The sequence below is a fragment of the Zosterops lateralis genome (genome assembly GCF_965231275.1).
Source record: "Zosterops lateralis genome assembly, chromosome: 2".
NCBI classification, from domain to species: domain Eukaryota; kingdom Metazoa; phylum Chordata; class Aves; order Passeriformes; family Zosteropidae; genus Zosterops; species Zosterops lateralis.
The window spans coordinates 18,369,301-18,389,905 of NC_139763.1; positions in this window are offsets into that span (position 1 = coordinate 18,369,301).

Consider the following 20,605-nt stretch of genomic DNA (forward strand, 5'->3'; position numbering starts at 1 on the left):
GTTCTGTGTGCAGATATTTACTTTCCAATGACTTTGATCATGTGTTTCAAAAGACAGGTTATGCACAAGGGAAGTCTGACACAGGAAGCTGTCATGCCTGGATGCACTCTTACAATCTTAGCACTTTTTAAGTCAATATGATTTAAGACCCTAAGAAGAGGGATTGTGTGTCGAAGAACTCTGCTTTTTCTGGCCAAGTTGGTGTAATAAATTGATTAATTTACAGTGATTTTTCTCTTTCATTCTAAGGCCTCTCAGGGAAAGGAAACCTGTCTGCTCTAGAGTGGTTTCTGTGGGATAGTAATATTTCATTTTTAAGTTTGCGTGTGTATGTATTTCAAATCAGCTGCAGGCTGTTGAGTTGTTTACAGTAGTAAAAGTTAAGCCTTCTCTCTCAGCTGCTAATTTTTGTTTTCCCACATCTTTTCCAATTTGGGAAGTGTGAGAGTCATATGACTGCTCTCCTCTGAATCATACTGACTCTGCTGACAAAATACTAGTGGTAGCATGTTTTTCCCTGAGTGAATTATTCATTAGAGGCTATTAACAAAGATGATAGGCTTACCAAAAGGAGTATTCAAACTGGTAGTTTTCTTCTCTTCCCTTCTCTACTTCCCTGGGAGAAATGAAGTTTTAAGCAGTGGAAAGAAATTAAAAATCAATGCAAGGATTTAAAATCTCAAATAGTTGTAAACTGGAGCATTTAGTTATTGCCAAATCTTATTTATTTTGGGGTTTGGTTGCAGGAGGTTTTTTTTCAGTATTTTCTTTTCTGCACTCTATGCATGCCATTGGGTAAGGACAAGGTGAACATCATGATGTAGCAGGAGTTCCTAGGCAAGAAAATACTCCCATGGTAAAAGCAAAAGAGTAGGATGTTTGATGCTGCTGTTTAGTCATGTTAATTATTGCTTTAAGGAGGTGATACTACTTAGGTCTTTTCTGTGACCTCATGTTTAGGGTATTTGACAAGCTTAGCCCGTGAATATATTGAGAAATTCATAATTCATTGGTGCAAGACGGCAGCTGCATGTTTGTAAAGTGCTTGGTTAGAGCAAAGACTGCCCAGCGCCGGGTTTGTATCTGCCTCGAGTCCTGAATTCACAAACCCCTGGTGCTTAACTGTGGTATTTAGGTCAGAGGCACAGGTTGGGAAAGCAGTCTCAGGTTAACTAATCCTCCTCCTTATTGTCTAAATGGAGAGGCGGCGGCTCCTGTGCCGGGCTGTGATCCTTTCCTGCGCAGAGAGGGAGAAAGGGAAGGCTTTGAAGTGAGTCCTTCAGAACAGCGTGCGCTGCCTCTGTACCTGCCCCTGCCCTCTCCCCGGAGCCCCACGTATAGTTCCGAACTGAACGTGCCATGTCTTCTTTTGTAATCCTGCCTTTGAAATGTTCTCAGGCATGAGGGGAAATGCAGAAGCTGCCAAAAACTCCCAAAATTCATGGTTGGTGGCAGTCTGCTTATTCTGTCAAGTTTGTACTCTTCCCCCTGCACAGGCTCTGCTGACTGTATTCTCATGCTTCTCTCTTCGCCTCACCTCAGTGATCAAATAGTGAAAACCAAAACCACAATTGCTTCTAAAATGAAAAAACAGAACAAAACAAACAAAAACCCAACAAAACCAAATAAACCCAACAATGAAAACAAACTACACAAACAAAGAAAAAGCCCACCACTTTACTGTGCTTTGTCCGGTAGGAAACAGGTATATGTTCTTTTCCAAACTGCTGAATGATAGATTCTACACATAAAAGTCATGGACAAACTGGATGAAATTTTCAAGTGCTGCAAGTAATTATGCAACACGGAAAAAAGATTTTCCTCTCCACAGCCCTGACCTGAGCTTTCTACCAGCTCTTCTGACTGTTTATGCTGATAAGCTGCAAAGGGTTTTTCGTTTGTTTTATAAGATTTCTGATGTTGAGGCTTATTCACACTTTTACTTTGCTTGTTGGTAATAGATTTTAATGCTGCCTATGACATTTTATGGTTTTGTTTTAATTTTGCCTTTTCTCAACCTCACTTAAGAAAATTCAGAACTTATTGGATGGATTAGTATACTACCAGAATTTTTAAACTCTGTAAGATACAAGTAGTTAACACACAAGCTTCCAAAATGGAGTGAATTTCTGGGGGTTTTATCAGAATCTCCTTTTTTTTTAAGTAGTATGAAACCTTCTGATTATCAAATCATCCAGTGTCTGAATGCAGATAATATACCAGCTGTTTTAATCACCCCAAATCAGATGCATAAGTTACATCAGAGAAAGCAAAGAAAATCATGTTACATTGGAGTTACATGTATTTTTCAAAACAACTGTAAGGAGAAATAATACAAGACAGTCAGGCCAGTTCAGCAATCTTCCCAGTTTAACAGCTTTTGTTTGGTTTGTCAGCATGAGGTTAAATACTCCAGGAGAGCAGCTGTTGGATTTGAAGATCCCATGACCTTTCATAGAATATGAAGTGTCTGTGAGAATTAATTCTCATTTGTGATCACGTTAATCAGGTAATGAACTCTTCCCCAAGCTGGAGAGTCAGTGTATCTGTCATGTTGTACATAGGAGTGGGCTCTCCTTTCACTGTCCCATCCAAAAGCATCTGTGAATTAATGGCAGGAAGGTAAATACAACCACCACACTGTGGAGAACAGCAATTGTGACCTCAGCAGGAACAGAGCTGAAATTATACATTCCAGTGGGCAATAATCACTGATCACCTAATGCTGATTGTTTATCCCTAATGATCCCTGTTTTCAAAGTACATGATTCCTATTTAGTTACTGAGAAAGGAGGTTTGTGTTGTGATAGTTCTACTAAAACACTCAAGAATTTTATAATTTCAATTTACTCCTTAGTTTACCAGCCTCTTGGACAGAGGAGTAATGTAAATTCTGTAAACACAGAAATGGAAAAAAAAATGTTCCTAAGGTACTATCTTATTTGTTCACTTAATTTCGCAGTAAGTAAACTACTCCAATGCAAAATACCTCAATAGAACACAACACCTTGTCAATAAAAGTGATATTTTTTAGCTACAGATCAGCTTTTAGGAATTTTCTGGAAAGAGTATATCTGTTTTATTCGTTTCAAAACAGCTCAGTTTTTCAAAATGTGCTCTGAATATATATAGACAAATGCATGTTACCCAGTGTGTGAAATCCATTATAGTACCGGGGTGTTTTACTTCAGAAAGAAATAGCTAATTTTAAAACTTTTCCCTATATTTTGTATGACTGGGATATAAAAGTAGACTTGTCAGGAATAATCAAATAGGTTGAATAAATGATCCCTGCTTATTGCATTTTCCCCAAAGATGAATATATTGTCCTGTGTAGTTATAAGTAAGTTAATCAAATGAAATAACATTAAGTGTATAATCTTAAAAAAAAAATTTGAAAAGGCTTTGGGAAAGAATAAATCCTTCCTTATTTTCCCACCAGAGAGGTAGGAATTTGTGCAAACTTGTGTTTTCTCGATAAATTGGAATGTTATAATCTAAAAGAAAATAAAGGAAAGAGGAGCCCTGTCACATTGATATTGATTCTTTCTAAGTATCCTTTCCTACTGGCTATTGCAAACACTTGGAGTGTATTGAATTCTTCAACAATCCACATTAATCTTCTATAAATTATTAGCATGTCTAAAACAGTAACACATTAACAGTACGAATGATCCAGGATTTGAATGATTTAAGTTACTGTGGATAGCCTGAGGTAATAGTAATGATTCCCTTAACACCATCTGAAATGCCTTTTTTTTTTTTTTTTAAGATATTAAGAATTTGTTGCATATCAATCCTCTCATAATGCATGTTAAGTCAACCCAGTGATACAGCTCATCTGTGGGGAACTCCCTTCTCACACTGCTGTGTGCTGTTCATGAGCCATCATCTTGCCTTGTGCTAGTTCTCATGCCTTCCTAACACAGATTTTTCAACCCACCCCATGCACCCCCATGCCAGCATTGCAGCTGTATACACCTAAAAAAATTTAAATCTTCTCTTCTAAAAATCACAGAATCTTGCCTTTTCAGCATTTTGTTTTCATTTGACTGGGAGGTGTTGGTTCATCTGTATACAGCCCTACCTGCCCTTTCCCTCTGCATGTCAATTTTTAAACCTTCTGTGATGCCTTAGGAAGGCTGACCTGGAACAGAGATTAGACAGTGCTACGAGAATAAAGTAGATATTTATTGAAAGGCCTTTAAGGATACACCTTGGGCAGAACAAGAGCTACACCCAAGGTGGACTTAGAATGGTCACAATACGGATGACTGGTAACAAGGTCTTACACTTTTATAAGTTTTGGTCCATTTGGATATTGGAGTGTAATTGTCCAATTACAGTTTCAGGTTGTGAAGTCCCATCCTTCTTGTTTTCTCTCTTCAATCCACTGTTTATGCTTTTGGGCCTAAAAAGTTGTAACCATTGTCCTTGGTCTCTAGCAGGAAAAGGATTGGTTTTGTCTACCTACTCTGTGAAGAGAGCTTACTAGCACTTAATATGGGGCTCAGAACTACACCCCTAGGCAGCATAGAATCTGAAAAACTAAAGAAAAGCTAAAAGCTTTGGAAATGAATGCTAAAACTTAGGCATCACTTGGAATCCAATGCAATGACCCTGTTCTCCATTGCCTCCCTTTCCCCCATTCTGAACTCATTTTTATACCTCTTACACTCTTTAGCTTAAACCTCATCCAAGACGATGCTGAGGCTTTCTTAGAACTTCCAAGGTGTGCACATCCCTGTCATGATTCAGAACCTGCTTTTTTTTTTTTTTTTTTTTTTTTTTTTTTTTTTTTTTTTTTTTTTTCTCTTAGCAGGTGAGTTAATGGATTTCACAGATCTAGATGCACAAATACTCTACTCCTTTGCCCAGGCTTTTATCAGCCATTAGTGTAAATTTTTAGTAGGCACAACTTGGATGCCTTTCTGAAGTAGTAAAGACAGAGAAGTAATAAATTCTAAACAGAGCAATAAATTCAGACTTGCATTTATTGTGCAGTTAGTCACTGTTTATTTGAGTCTCTGTTCCTACTTATTTTATATTTATATTGGCAACAGATGTGATGCTTCAATTTTATTTGAAATTGTTTGCAGTAAAGCTGGCCAATAATGTGCCCATATTCAACAAGGTAACACCATACAGCTTGTTGTAGTCATTGATAATGATATTTCAGCCTGTATATCTTCATGGCAAACTGCACATTTTGAGGATTGACTGGACGAATACTAAAATACCCATGCTTTGAATGCTGAAGGTATGCTAGAAATCAAAACCAGATTTCAGTTGTGAACTCTGAGAAGCCATTAAAGTTAGATTAATTTCAGAGCAATGAAACACCGTTTCTTCTTCAGGCTGTAGTAGAAACACTGTATGGGGTCTTTTCCATTCCAGGTTCAAGTTCTTTTAATATCATAACAAAGGAATAAACACGCACTTAGGAGTTCATGTTTCCAACTTCTACCATAAAGTTTTAGAGACACAAACAGCAATTTGAAAGCTAAATAGTGCTTACAGATATTCAGATAAACATCTCCAAAAGGAATTACCAAATTATTTTAAGTATGCCAACCAAAACATAAGGAGTTCTTTGTCCATTACCCTTCTACTCAAAAATCACCATCATCCTTGTGACAGGAGCTGTTAAGTGAAAAAGTGAGACTGAAAAAATGAATGCAGTTAAGCTACACAAGCTATCTTATGCGTCTAAATGAAGAACAGAAATATTAGGCCACCAGCAAGCCAGCTGTAGGGTACCCTGAGGTGATTTTGAAGATTTGTGTGGCTGTAATTTGGGAATCAGTTTCCTTGCTTTGTGGCATTCTTTATATACTTTATCTGTGGTCTTGTGCAGATAGTGATGTTAGTACATAATCTCTTATTTTGCTTAAGAAGTTTCTACAAGATATCTGATCCTGATAAAATGCATCAAAGGCATCTGTTGGTTCTAAACCACTTTGTTACCTCAGATTACTTACTAAAAAAATTGCAGTAGTTTCTTGTACATTTAAACAGGGTTTACTCTTCCCTTATCGCTGTAGGATTCTTATTTTTATTGCAGGTGATGTGTATTGATTTACCTCACCTTTGTGCTGAAATCCCTTCCCACTCTATTCTGAGTCAGAGCAAATCTTACCTCAGTAAACTGTGCTGAGCTTCTCATTTCTAACATCCTGCCATTACAAAAACATTTGCAAAATTGTGTTTTATGGAAGAAAAAAAAGAGTTGAATTTGTATTGTCCTAAAAACAAGATAGCAAGATTGTATCACTAAAGAAAGAATAATGAAGTTCATTTGATAGCTGAAAAATGAAATATTATTTCCAAAAGCAGAAGTGATTTCAATATATCACTTGAAACTGGCAAAATATGGCCCTTCAAATACTCTCGGAGGGAAAAAATTGCATTTAAATCTCCCTTTGGCATTTACTTACTTTTAGTCTACAGCATGTCTGCTGATTAATGATCATTGGTGGACTAAGATGCCTGTCAGTGAAAGCACATCTGTCTGCATCTGGCCTTTGGGAATACATTAAGTAGGAGATGATGCTGTGAGGTTGTTTTTCGTCTGTGCACAGCGGATGTCTTCCTTAAAACTGCACAGAGAATTTTTAAGACAACCTTTTCAAAGAATTCCATGCTCTCTGTGAGAGTCTCCCCGTGGGTTTGCAGCCAGTGGCCCTGGGGATGCCCTGTGTCCCCCAGCCTGTCCCCAGCCTGTGGGAGGTGGCTCTGGCTGCAGCTGTGGTGGCATGTCTTGGCCGGGGCAGTGCTCCAGGGAATGTAGTGGCAGAAATAGCACTCCTGCGTGTATAAATAGTTCCACACTGCTCAAGTGATGGTGGCAGGGCACTACACTCCTGTTTATATCTGTGGAAGTGCCTCGAGCTTCATAACAGAGTATCAGGCTTGTGCTGCGAGTTATTTGGATTGTTTTACCCCTCAACACAATCTGATTCATAAAAGTCCTTGTTTTTCTCCATCAGTCTCAGTTTCTTGCCTACACTGATAGCTGCCAAAAAAGGTTTACCAAAATAAGGAGCAGATCCCAGTTTGAGAGTACCTTTGCAGGCAGCCCAAAGTAAAAATCGTGCATTGATTCATCTGTTTGCACACAGAGGACCAGGACACACAGGCCTGGACACCCCCACCTTTCCAGCTGGGGCCAGGCTGGGAATGACCCAGAGACTTTGTGATTCAGACCTGAAGCAAAAAAAAAAAAAAAAAAAAAAAAAAAGATGTGCGTGGTTAGATGATGTAACCTTCCAATTCTGTAAAATAAACCTCTCTATTTTGAGTTTGAACAGGGAGTGCCACTGACTGACAATCTGTTCCCAGCAGCAGTTGATGGATCCATTTCTGAAGCCCTCAGCTGCCCAGTGGGTGCATGCAGGTGGCAGAGTGAAGAGCAAACCAGTCAGGAAGGGAATATTTCTGATGTCATGACTGGAGATTGGCTGTGTTCATGTGATGTTTAGGATGCAGCAATTTTTTTTTTTTTTTTTTTTTTTTTTTTTTTTTTTTTTTTTTTTTTTGTGGTGAGTAGGTTAATGCATTACTTTCATGCAGATGTCTCACCTTTAGATGGACCTCCTGTTTCTATTCTTGCTTTTTTCCAGAGAAAGGGTCCAGCACAAGGGAGGTAAAGCAAATCATCATAGTTCTGCAACTTCACTAACTCAACAATTCTTGTTCATGGCCCTGACTGCATGTGTTGGAAAAGGGATGATGATGATGGAGGCAAGGGAAATAAATGGCTCAATAAAAGACTTGTGGCCACTTTTTTTTTTTTTATAAACAACCTCCTCTTTCTATATAAAACATAATAAACATAATGTGCATTATGTCAGTAGCATTTCTGATTAAAACTGAGGGGTTGTTCTCTTAAGGCATATTTATTCAGGTCAATAAATACACAATGACTTACATCCAGCAGTACAATTTTTTTGCAAATATTAGGGAAAGGGACATCCCAACAATGACATATCTAGGGATGACTGTGTAGGGAAATACTGATGGGAGCTATGTACTTTTAAGTCTTTGCTAGTACTTTGCTGCTCAGTAAAAAATCCCCAGGTTTTCCTATTAGAGATGAGCCAAGGTGGATTTGTGTGCAGAAAAAATGTTTAATTCCCACATAGCATTTTATTTGCCCATTTTTTTCCTCTATGGTTTCACAATAATTTAAAGTTTGCTTGTTTTTTGCTAGTAAGTACTGCCAGACCTGAAGTTAAAACAGAAAAACTTGTCATCCCCCTTCCCTTCTGACTAGAAGTAATTCTAGAAGCAAAGTGAAGGAGGCAGTTTGTGATTAGTTTTTCTTATTTTCAGAGAACAGACAAAGCATAGTTTTTCTTTCTTGATTTTGTCCTTCAAATGACAAACAAAGCTTGCTCTCTTTCTTTTTAATCCTTTGCTGGAAACCAGGGTGTTATAACCAAGGCCGTAGATCCTGTGTTAATAAAGAAAATGGCCAATTGTTTATTGTAACAAAATGAATACTGGAACAGCAAAAGGGTCGGGCTAGCCCTGAACCCTTTAGGACCAGCCAGAGTAACAAAATACACATAGAATTATACCGGCTCTTCCCCCTTCAGGAAACAGTATCCTTCAGGGAAAAGGCCCCTCCCTCAGGCTGTCAGTCCCTTTTATATCCTCCTTTCTTCCACTGATTGGTGGATTTTAGATCCTCGAGATGATTGGCTCGTTTTCCAGGGTTCTATTGGTCCTTACAGGAGCTCCTCTGGACCAATCATTCTTTCCCGCCTTGGAATGATTGGTCAGTTGTGTCCACCAATCATGGCCCGGAGTGATATCCTGATTTGGAGCCTTCTGCGGATGAAGAAAGATCCCTTGTTTCCTCTCTCACTCTCTGTGGTGTCACCCTTGTAAATACTCTAGCAACCCTTTAACTGTAACTTCTTACACTCATAACTATTCAGAAATTAAAGTGACAATTATACAAACTTGCAATTACAACTATACAGAGCTTATAGTAACAACTCGTACAAAGTTACAACTGGAAATGAAATTTATAAGATACATCTCTATACCCTTATAGCTAAAATGTCCAACTCTAAACATTCATGACAACACCTCATTGTACACTGAATTCATACTTTCACAGACCACGAGGGCTCAGCAGCACTTACATTTCTGTCAGTATGAAGCTATGGTTTGTACAACAGAAGGGAAGAGGGGAACTTGCTGCCCAGTTGTTTCCTAATGGGTAGGGCCTGTTTCACTGTGATCTGGCTGCTTTTGGTGAGGCAGTTACATCTTTACAGCCCTTTGAGTCTGGTGAGGAGTGACCAAGATAGAAATGCATGAGCAAGGGAGAGAGGGAAGGAGTGGGGAAGGAAGAAAGGATGGGAATCCAACCTGTGCAGGAGCAGCATTGCAGACTGGTGTGGCCTCTGCAACAGTGTCAGTACGGGGCCATCCTTGTGCACCCAAGGCTGCCTGGGGGTCAGCATGGGAGCCCAGAGGTTGTTTGCTTTTCCATGATTTATGTGAGCCTACAAGGAGGATGAGCAATGTACCTGGATCCCACCTAACCAGTGGGATGATGTCTGGGACACATCCACCAGACTAATAGTCATTATTCTCTCAATAACAGGCTTATCCTGAGATTAGCCTTAATAACACTACTTAACATCAAGCACCTTACAGTAATCTTTAAGTATTTTAATGACATATGTATATTTATTCTAGAATTTTTATGAACCTGTATCTCACCTGCATTCTTATTTTGGTCACTGATCTGCTGCTAACAGTTCATTACTCTGCATAAAATGAAATATTTCATTTAATTTACCATCCAAAATTGAACTCTTCCAATACATCCAAATGCCACCTAGTGATCACAGCAGGAATTGCACTTGATCGCTTATGCTGCTGCATTGCATGCAACAAACTGGCTGCTGGAATAATTTTTAAAGACAGATAATCTATCTGTTTATAATAATTGATCTTTGTGCTTATAGAACTCTGTTATAAAATCAACACTTTCTGTGATTAAATAAATTTCCTAGCTCCTCATTAGAACACTATGCAGTTGTGAAATATCTTTTAATGTTCTTGGGATACATTTTCCCACAGAAAATGCTTCTCAGTCCATTTTAACTATAGTTTTTGTACATAGCATGTAAAGGCATTTCCCAAGACGCCTCTTGATGTGTTGCAATAGACAGAATGGAGAACCAGCTGGATAACATGGGACATTTGTTTTACCTCCTACACAGTTGACATTTTGCCATTTCTGAAAATCCACCCAGAATTCTGTTATGCATTTTCGTTTGTGTATTCCTTAACTATATTTGTGTTTTGCAAAAGGTGTGTTTCCTCCACTGTTGTGTCATTCTGTTTGGAGATGTAATGTGAAGACAGAACCCAATTTGTTGAGAGAAAATTATTTGGTTTGCTTCTTTGGATTTCATATCAGGTGTTCCCTTGCAGGCTACTGCACTCTCAAACCTGCATTTTTTAAGCCAAATTTTCCCCTATTGGATACTAACTAGGAGCATTTCCTGCAGAGATCAGCCCTGTGGGTTCAGCTGCATTCATGAGGAGCAATGTTTGTGTGCTGGGGTGCCTGGTGTGAGTCTCAGCTCCAAGAGAGGAGGGACTGTGCAACTCAGGGCTTGGAGCCGCCTGCCTGGCACAGTGTGTCCTGCAGGGTGGGGAGGCAGGCTGTGGCCCCTGGAGAGCAGGAAGGCATCAGGGGTTCTGCTGTGTCCCATGGAAAGGCACAGAGGGAGCAAGGACAGCAGCAGAGCTCTGCATTGGCACCTTCCAGCCCTGCCAGCATGGGGTCACAGCACTCCTGCTGAGAGAGGGCAGCACTATTTCATCAAGCCTTGTGCAAAGAGTGAAACCAGTGATGCCATTTTTCCTCCCTTGCACAGCTTTCTGTAATGCTTTACTAGTCACTACCTGATAGCTTGCCCTTACCCAGCCTGGAATACAAATTTAATGAATGTACAGAGTGACTGCTATGATGCCAAGAAATCCTGTACTTCTCCATGTGTAAAACACCATCCCCGATTGTCTCTTGGTGTGAGAAGTGCTTTTGAGAACTGTATCTGGTGGCACCTGGCTCTTTGCTTTGTCTCTCTCAATGTACCACTGTTCCTGATGCAATTTCCTGTTGCTCTGCACTCATTTCTCTTACATTGACCCACAGGAAGATGGTAAGAAGGGAATTATTCTTCCTCCTTTGTATGTATTTGAGCTCTGAATGGTAAAGATCGTAAAAAGACCCAATAACTTCTCAAAATAAACTGGTACCCAGAATGCCTTCTCTGATGTTTATGAAATTATAAGAAGAGAGCATTCGTCCTTTCATCTTGATAGTGTGAATGTGCTAAGAGCAGAAACAAAGGATTTATCAAAGATGACCAGTACACTGTACATGTATTTATTGGCAATGTTTTGGCTTCTTTTTTTTTTTTTTTTTTTTTTTTTTTAGTGGAGATGTCCCTATAGAAGACTAAAAGACAATTGTGATTAAAGCTTCTGAAATGCTGCTTTACTTTTAAATGGTGCAGTAAAAAGAGAGAAAAAAAAATCACTTTTACAGGAATCAATAGTCGCTTATAAGAGAGCTGATCTCACCCACTGGACTGTGAAGTTGATAATTAACCAGAAACAGGCCGGTTCATCATTCTGTAATGAGCTGCCTGCAAAACCATCTGATGAATAAAGGCTGTCAAACAAAGTCTCTTGGCATGGTCCATCCACCTGCAGGGCTTACTACAGATGGCATGACAGTGTCTGACCATCTGATTCAGTCAAGAGAGGCCAATGAAAAAGTGGTGTGTGCTCCAAACAATATTTTCTAATCTTTCACATGCTGCAGCAACAAATGATAGAATTGCTACATCCACAACTGAATTTCAGGGTAGAGAGGGAAACACAGTCTCAGTCCAGTGTTAGAAGCAAAACACAGCATAAAACATCAAAATTACATATGCACTATTTAACACCATTACTGGAGAGGATGCAATGATGGAGAAAAAGCTACTATAAAAGGATGAAGTGGAATCCCAGAGCATTTGTAATATCTACCTTCCCTGTGGCACAGACTGGAATCCATAAAACTAGCCACTTTTTGTTGCAATTTGTTCAATTCAAAGCTATTTTCACCCTTTTTAAAAAGGCTTACCCAGTAGTCTTTACTCCAAAGAAAACTGTAGATTGTATTTTCTAAGGCTGGAGCTCCATTCACGCAATAATACAGATCTGAGTTGTATAATGACAATTTTCAGTTTGTAACACTGTGTTGCAGTGCTGAAGGCACCACAGATGTTAAAGCTTTATGGTGCTTATAGGGTACCATGCAGTGCATAAAAGCCAATTTGACAGAAATACACGGTGATAAAGAAACATATCTTTCCTTTCTTCAAACCAAACCAAACCAAACTAAACCAAAGCATGTTCTTGCTATCATTCAACTCTCTTTCTCAAAGTGAAGAGTTTCACTGGCACTTAGCCCAAGTGATTAACAGAGACAGAGAGCTGACCCCAGGCAAGCCACACAAATGAACAGAAAGGGTCCACCATGGCCATGTGCATTTGGCCACTTGGGTTTACAGGGTCAGGCGTAGATGTAAGGTTCCCAGGGCCAGCTGTTTCCAGTGGTGAGGGAGCTGCTTGGGAGACAGCTCAGGTGTCTTTGCTCAGTCATGAGGGGAGCAGAGGGAACCTGAGCCTTCCCACCGTTCAGAGGGAACAAGGAGGCTGCTCTGCCCAGACCCCCAACAGTAAGGCTGAGCATAGCTCCAATGTGAGCATCTTCAAATTTCTTTCAATATAAAGTGCTTCTCCACATCAGCTGTCAAAGAGCTTGCACAGGCCAGGGCAGATCACCCCTTGTCATGCCAGCAGATGGATCATTTAGAGAAAATGGGAGTCAGGTATACAGCTGCACCAGTCACCTCTGTGCTTGCATTGTGCTTCATCTCAGGTAGGGAGTCTGCCTGGAGCCTGGTAGAGCCCAAAAGGTGGGGAGATTTGTAATAAAAACATGAAGATTGACAGGAACAAAGTATGATCGAGCACCAGAAGAACTGGCAGAACAAAGGGTTAAATGCAAAGATACTCCCCTCAAAAACCACACTTCCAAGCAGTAAAATGGAAACAAGGGTGGTTATACCACGCCCAGAAGACCTGCACTGAAAGACCCCAGCCATGCCGACTCCCCAGCAGACCCTCTAACAACAGGAGAGTGGCATCAACATGGCAACAGATCCCATATAACATTGGGATGTTATATGTGCTTTTTCCCATCAGCCACAAGGAAAATTTCCCAAACAAGAAAAAAGACACAATAAGCCGCAACCTGGACTAAAGATTAAAGACCTGAAATTGACAATGCTCATACTAGAAACTTCCCCCTAAGAGATGATGATTCCTAACAGATATGAGATCTGTCCAAAATGAGATTTTGTGGCCCCCAAGAAGAACTCCAGGGACAAATGGAGGATGTGGCAGCTTGTGTTCTTTGTCCTTGGTGTCATACACAAGTGGTCCAAGTCAGACAACTTGTTGCTTGTACATATGTGGAATGAGAGAATGGGTGACTGAAGTGTATGAGGAAACGACTGTGAACAGATAACATCAACTTTCTTGCTGATGTTTGTAAAGAAATATCACCTCCTCCTCCATCATATCCTACACCAAGTTTTGTACCACTGATTCCCACCCAAGTATACACATCTGCCCAGGTTTAACAAATCTGCTGCCTCCCAGACTGGCTGGATACCTGAGAGTTGTGCTTGTGGTGCTTTGCCGAGCTGTAGGGAGCATGTGCCAGCAACCCATGGCTGGGTCTGTGTGTGGTGATCTGGGGTTTGATAACGTTGGTCCAGGCATCTCAACAAGTCAGAATGGCATGTCTGTTTTCCAAGGCTCTTGGAAAAAATATAGTCATGTTCACACCAAATAAACATGGCTCTACATGAGATGCCTCTGATGGAGCTTGTGCATCACTGGTGCCAAGGGATGGGTATTTTGGGATGAGATCAAATACCCTACTTTTATTTTCTCTGGGGCATGATTTCCTGACCAGTGAAGGATACTGGCATGCAAAAGGCAGGAATAGTGCCTAGTGTTCTTGTTCCACACCTGTGGGATTTCCTAGAGAAGGCTGTGAGCAGCATGCTGATCTGCTGAATCCCATAATGGTCCATGATTATTGATTAACTCCTCACAGACCCACTTGCTGCAGCTTGTAAGGTCAAACAAAGAAGAGATTGACATTTTTGCTGTTGATGATATTGTTGGTAGCTTCATTTCAAGGTAATTGAGACTAATCTCGCAATGAATAGAAAAACTATTTCCTATTTCCCCAGTGCCAGCGCACACAGGACACATGACTGCTGTGATGATACCATCTGTCTTGAATATAATTTAATTTGTAGAATTTCATACGTGCAGCAGTAAACAGTTTATTGACTGTGTTATTTGACTGAACTCAGAAACCTTCAGTTTAAATACATTTTAGGATATTTTTTGACATTTGAGACAGTTTAATTATGAAGGTTAGGAGCAGCTGCACAGGCAGGGTTAAAATTAATTTTGTACTCAAAATCTCTCATTTTCTTTGCATTTGCCCTTCCCAAATGACATAAATTGTATTTTCTAAGGCTTTACAAATTAAACATAATGATTAGAAATTAAAATTAATTCATATTAGTATGCCAGAGCACGTAACAATCAATGTACAAATTTTTTGTGTCTGTGCCCTTTATCTTCCTAGCGAAAGCACACAATGTTATCTCTTGCTTTGTACCTGGTAGAAGCATTATGAAAGCACTCCCTTTCCCCATTCCCCCAAGCTGAACTCAAACCAACTGTGTTTACTCACAAAACATCAAGCCTACAAGCTACACAAACCCTGCTGTGTCGCCTGGTCTCTGAAACAGAATCATAGAATAGGTCAGGTTGGAAGGGACCACAGTGGCTCCTCCCTGCTCAAGCAGGGTCATCCCAAAGAACATGGCAGAATTTTGCATCCAGAAGGTTCCTGAGTATCACCAGTGAGGGAGACTGCACCAGCTCCAGGCAACCTGTTCCAGTGCTCAGTCACCTGCACATTAAAAAGTTCTTGCTCATGTTCAGATGGAATTTCCTGTGCATTGGTTTCTGCCCCTTGCCTCTTGTCCTATTGCTTGACACCAGCACAGTGCCCTCCCAGCCATCTCTTGCAGAGTCTGAACAGGCTCACCTGCCTCAACCTATCCTTGAAAGAGAGATGCTCCAATCCTTTAATTATCTTTGTTGCCCTCCACTGAACCCATTCCAGGAGCTCAGTGTCTGTACTGAAGAGCCCAGAACTGGATGCAGCACTCCAGGTGATTCTCACCAGGGCTGACCAGAAGGGCAGGGTTAGTTCCTATGACCTGCTGTAAATGCTCTTCCTGATGCACCCCAGGATTCCATTGCCTTTCTTGGCTGTGTGGACACGCTGCTGGCTCATGGACAGCTTATTGTCCACCAAGACTCCCAGGTCCTTCTCTGCAGAGCTGCTTTCCAGCAGGTTAGCCCCAGCCTGTGCTGGTGCCTGGGGTTATTTCTACTTGGATGCAGAACCCTGCACTTGCCCTCGTTGAACTTCACTGGACCCATGCCCCACTGGAGGTGTTATAAAGCATTTTGAGTGCTGACCTGCTGTTTGACCACACAGCACAGAGGTGCAGCTCACACATATGAAGTCTTATACCAGTATTCATTTCCATATGAATGCCCTTTGGAAAGAGCAGTGATCATTTGCAGCTGTTCTTCCTCATAAGCAGCAATCCCTCAGACACCTGAGATCACTGGTCACTGTACTTTGCTAAAACAGGGGACATTTCCCCAAACATTTGCCTCTGCACACAGCAAAGGCGAGGCCCACAGCCCTAAGTGGAGGCCATTTGCAGGAGCACATCTCTGATGCCATTCTTGGGTCATGTTTATAGAAAGCTTCTGTAAGAGCTTGTGTTTACAACCAGTCTTGAGTGTGCAACAAAAAGAAAAGGCTGGTGAGTAGGAGAGGGGCCAGAACAAATTAGCCCCCCTATGGGCGCAACCACCACGCTGACCCCACAGCCAAATCTACCAGGCTCCCACAAGGAAGCCACCTCCAGGTCACCCTGGGGCATTCTATTGCTCTCCAGGAGGCTAAGCAATTTATTCTGTGACACAAGGAATAAGAAATGTCTTCTTCTGAAAAAAACTCCATTTTTTTTGTGTAAGATCATTTTTTAGTTGCAGAAGTAATATCAAAAAACAAATGCCAATCCATTTCTGAAAATCATGAGATAATTTTATCTCCTCTGGAGAAGAGGAAAAAAGGAAAGGCAAGTAAGACTAGAAATATGGGATGTGTACAAGAGAAGTTGAGAGGCAGTACAACTTAACTGAAAGCTGTTTGTCAAGAGTGGTGCCATCAAGCCCTACATTGTGATGAGCTGTCCAGGAGACCAGGGAGCTGTCCATCCAAGTGGTCCTGTTCTTCCTGTCTTTTTAGCATTGATTTAAAATGCGTATTCTTGTTATTTATTTTTAATGTTTTCCCCTCAAGGTGTCACTGCAGGGTAGACTTAAGGCTGTTTACAGGCACCAGCTGAGTATTCTCATTCCTGAAATTGTTTCTCTTTCTTTGAAATAAAACATTAACTATAAACACCTTGGGTAAATAATGCATGGTAATTTGAAGGTAATGCGACACCTCCATGTAGTGTCAGTCTCCCTCATGTTACTCATTCACTTTACTTCTTTTTGTTTTCTCCATTTTGGTCTAGTTCATCTGGGAAGAGCAAGATTTGTGAATGCCTAAGGCATTGGATTTAAGCCTGTTTAAAAGCAGCTCTCTTGCTGGTACCGGAGAAAAGCTAATTTGGGATATCACATGTCCTTCTTGTTCATGCAGTAGGGCTGCTGCCTGCACTAGTGAGCTATTGACAGCCCTCTCCAGGAGCCCTTTATTTTCTGTCAAAGTCTTAAATCTAAAAGGCTATCAGCACCAACTACCTCTTTACCTGGCATTGCAGGTGGTCAAAGGCTTAGGGAGAACAACACAGGCTTACTTAGAGTGATTTCCTCTTTTCTGAACAGGCATTGAGATGGACTCTTTTCATTATTTTGTCTTCAAGTGGTGCCATTGGTATGATCCTTCAGTAGTCTGTGAAAGGAAAAATCAGTTATTCTACAGGCAAGAAGAAATGAACACTTATACTGGTAAACCTTCCCTGCTTTACAGTAATTTCAGTTTCCTTGTCTGTCCCTTGAAACAACTCACTCTGAGGAAAAGATACATGCCAGCTGCACAGCAAGCAATTGTTATAAGTATGTGTTACAGCTGAAATCTACCTAACTCTTCATCAGGGAGATGAAGGGATTTTTTTTTTCCCACGAGATCCCAGTTTTCACATAACTTTTACAGTATTTTAAACACGGACCTTACCATCACATTTGATTACAGTTAGCCAGGGAGCTCAAAAACTATGATTCTTAGGCATCATTTTCTTAGGACACCCAGCTACTAAAGAAGATCCAGTAGATGAACTAGGGAAGTTTCTTCTTTCATGACTCAGATCCTGCAAAATTACTTATCTACTTGCTCATATACAGGTTGCAGAGGTGAGTGAGAAGATAAAAGCATCCTCTACAAAGGAATTAGTAAATTTATTAACTTATTAAAGCACCATCTATAAAGGAACTAGTTAATTTATTAACTTATTAAAGCATCCGCCATAAAGGAACTAGTACCCTACTGGCATGGAAATGAATGGGAGTCTGATAGTACTTGGGTTGGTATCTGCTCAGGCCCTGGTTATTCTGTGTCCTATGTGTAATGCATCCAGCTTCTAATGACAAGTGTATTCATCACAGATGGTGATGCCAAAAATGTTCTCTTCAGTTTTAGCAGAGGCAGCAATAGACCAAATCAGCCATGGGAACTAGCCCACCTTAGCCTTGATTTCTTCATACATGTCATGATCAAATGTGTCTTGGTGGAAGAAGGTAGTTCTCACTTGTGGTTTTCATTCCACTCCTGTCTTCTAGATATTTTGACTCCAGGCTTTCTTGATTTTTTTCCCTGTCCCACCTGCTTAGCCAAGCACAGAATGAGTGGGAGCAAAAAGAAACAAGTACCAAGTATTGATTGTACCTCTCCTCTTCCCCCAGCTGCATTTTGTCTTGCACCCTGCATCTCTTTCTTGTGACATTTCGCTGTTGTTGACAATGATAAGATATTAACATTGGTACTTTTGCTGTCAGAATGTCAGAGCTACCTCTCAGAAAAGTGATTGGATCAACAGTGGGTATTATGAGGGGAATCTGAATTAAAGCACATCAGGCTGATGCACAGAGGGATATGAAATGAGGGTTTATTATGCCGAACATCTCCACTTGTGATGCAGTTGTGATGATGTTTTAAGCAAGCCTCTGTGATCTAATTACATTCACTAAGTATATTAAGAGAGTGTTTTAAAGAGTGATAATTCAATCACTCTGAAGTTAGAAAATATCAGCATTGAGAGTCTCTCTGCAATCCAAAACACATATTATACAGCAGTCTCCAACTACTTTCTTTTAAATATATTTTAAAAATAATCTTCTAAACTGAAATTAAATATAAGACCAGGACTTGGAGGCTGCTCCAAGATTGGGCTGAAGTATTCTCTGTGGCTGCTATCCTAGCTCATAGGGTGTATGTGCTAGTGAAGATTTCTTCACACCCCCCTGTTCACACCCCTGACAGCTTTCAGATACTTCCAGCCACCTCTTTTCTCACCCTCTGGTTTTGTTCTCTCAAATAACATTGCTCTTGTTCAGCAGGACAGGGGTGTACTGAGCCAAACAGCCTCTTCACAGGATTCGGTTCCTACTGCAGATCTCTGTTCAGTGGACTCCCATCAGGATTTCTCCCTCCTGTATTTAACGTACAGGCACCCTCTGTGGCAGGTGGATTTCACAGTCATCATTTAACACTGGGCTTTTGTGAAATTTGGTTGCAGCCTCGTAGAAGGGCAGAAATGAAAATGGAAATCCCTTGGTGTGCAGAACCTGGGACCTGGACTGGCCCACAGTGATGAGTCTAGAACAGCAGTCACCACCAGATCAAGAAGGCATCAATGTGCAAATCATTCAGAGGAAAAATCATCACAGATTACTACCCCTGAACTCACAAAGTCTATGTCTAAATCACAGCCACAGCTGTGATTGCTCTGTATGCCAGCATATACAAGCAGGCTTAACCTCACTAATTCAATAATAGTGGCAAGTTCAAGCAATTCAATACTCGTACAAGCTCAATCACAGTAACAACAGCAGGGCAGACATAGCAGCAATAGCCTTTCTGTGCTGTTCTCCAGACAGCCAGGATCTCAGATGACTCAGACAGCTTAAAGCTACCAGAGCACAGGTTTTAGTGCATTGTTGTCATACCTGTTCACTACATAAAAGCTTGCTCATTACAGTAAATATGAGCATATATATATCTATCTATATCTTTCTGCTCGTACCTCAGTGAGGAGTGTACTTACTGAGGTCATGGTTAGTCTCTGGTTAAATTCCTTTTATTTCTTGGAAGGGGTTGAAGGCAGTGCTGGTACCTAAACAAAACATTTTCCAGTGAAAAAAGTACAAGATTATCATAAGAGAGAGTAGGACATCTCAGCATGTGAATCCTTGCATTAAAATCATTGTTCTTGTTCATGCTCAATTAAAAAAATGCAAAATGGGCCTGTTTGGGAAATAGGAGTTTGAGTCCATCCAAGCAAAGGAAGACACTGAGACTGGTTTTCTGCCTTTTGAGAATGTGTCTTTAACTCCTGCTTTGCTGTAGAAAAGGGTGCTGGATGAGCACCCACCCCAGTGTGTACCTCGGATTTTATCACAGGTGTAAGAAGCAGCCTAATTTAAGAGGGCCCTAAACTGTCTCTGACTATGCTTATAATGAGACAAATGTAAATACTGAGAATCAATTAGATAAGTGATGATTTAGATTCTTCAGACATGGCTAAGTGCTCGTTTTCAGTAAGATACAATTATGTGAAAAATTTGAGCAATCTATGCCATTGCTTTATCAAGCTCATTAAGTCATCCACTATGAGGTAACTTGCTGTGAATGTGAAGAAGTGAAGAAAAAAAAAAAAAAGAGAAAATAAAAATATTCATTTGTGAGCAGTAAACCATCCTAACCCATGAAAACTCAATATTTCTCCAGGGAGAAAACATGTATTAGATTTTTAAATAAAGTCCCTCAGAGCAACCCAGACTTAGACCACAAGGTAAACTAAGGTTGTTGGTTCCTTTCACAAAATAGAGGCAGACCATTGAGTTACCCAGACTTGTCCCACTCTTCAGCACTCATGAAGGCACAAATGTTGAGGTTCAGAGAACACATCCTTCACCTTGTACTCTAGGATATATAACTGCTCTATCCAATTTTACTTACTCTGTTTAATGCTGTATGCCAATTCATGACATATTGATTCAACTTACAGAAGTAATCTTTTTCTCCAGTTCATTTAAATTATTGTTTAGACCAGACATGCTTGAAGGAGATGTCCATAAATTATGTCAGCTTTCAGTAAGTCTACATTAAAAA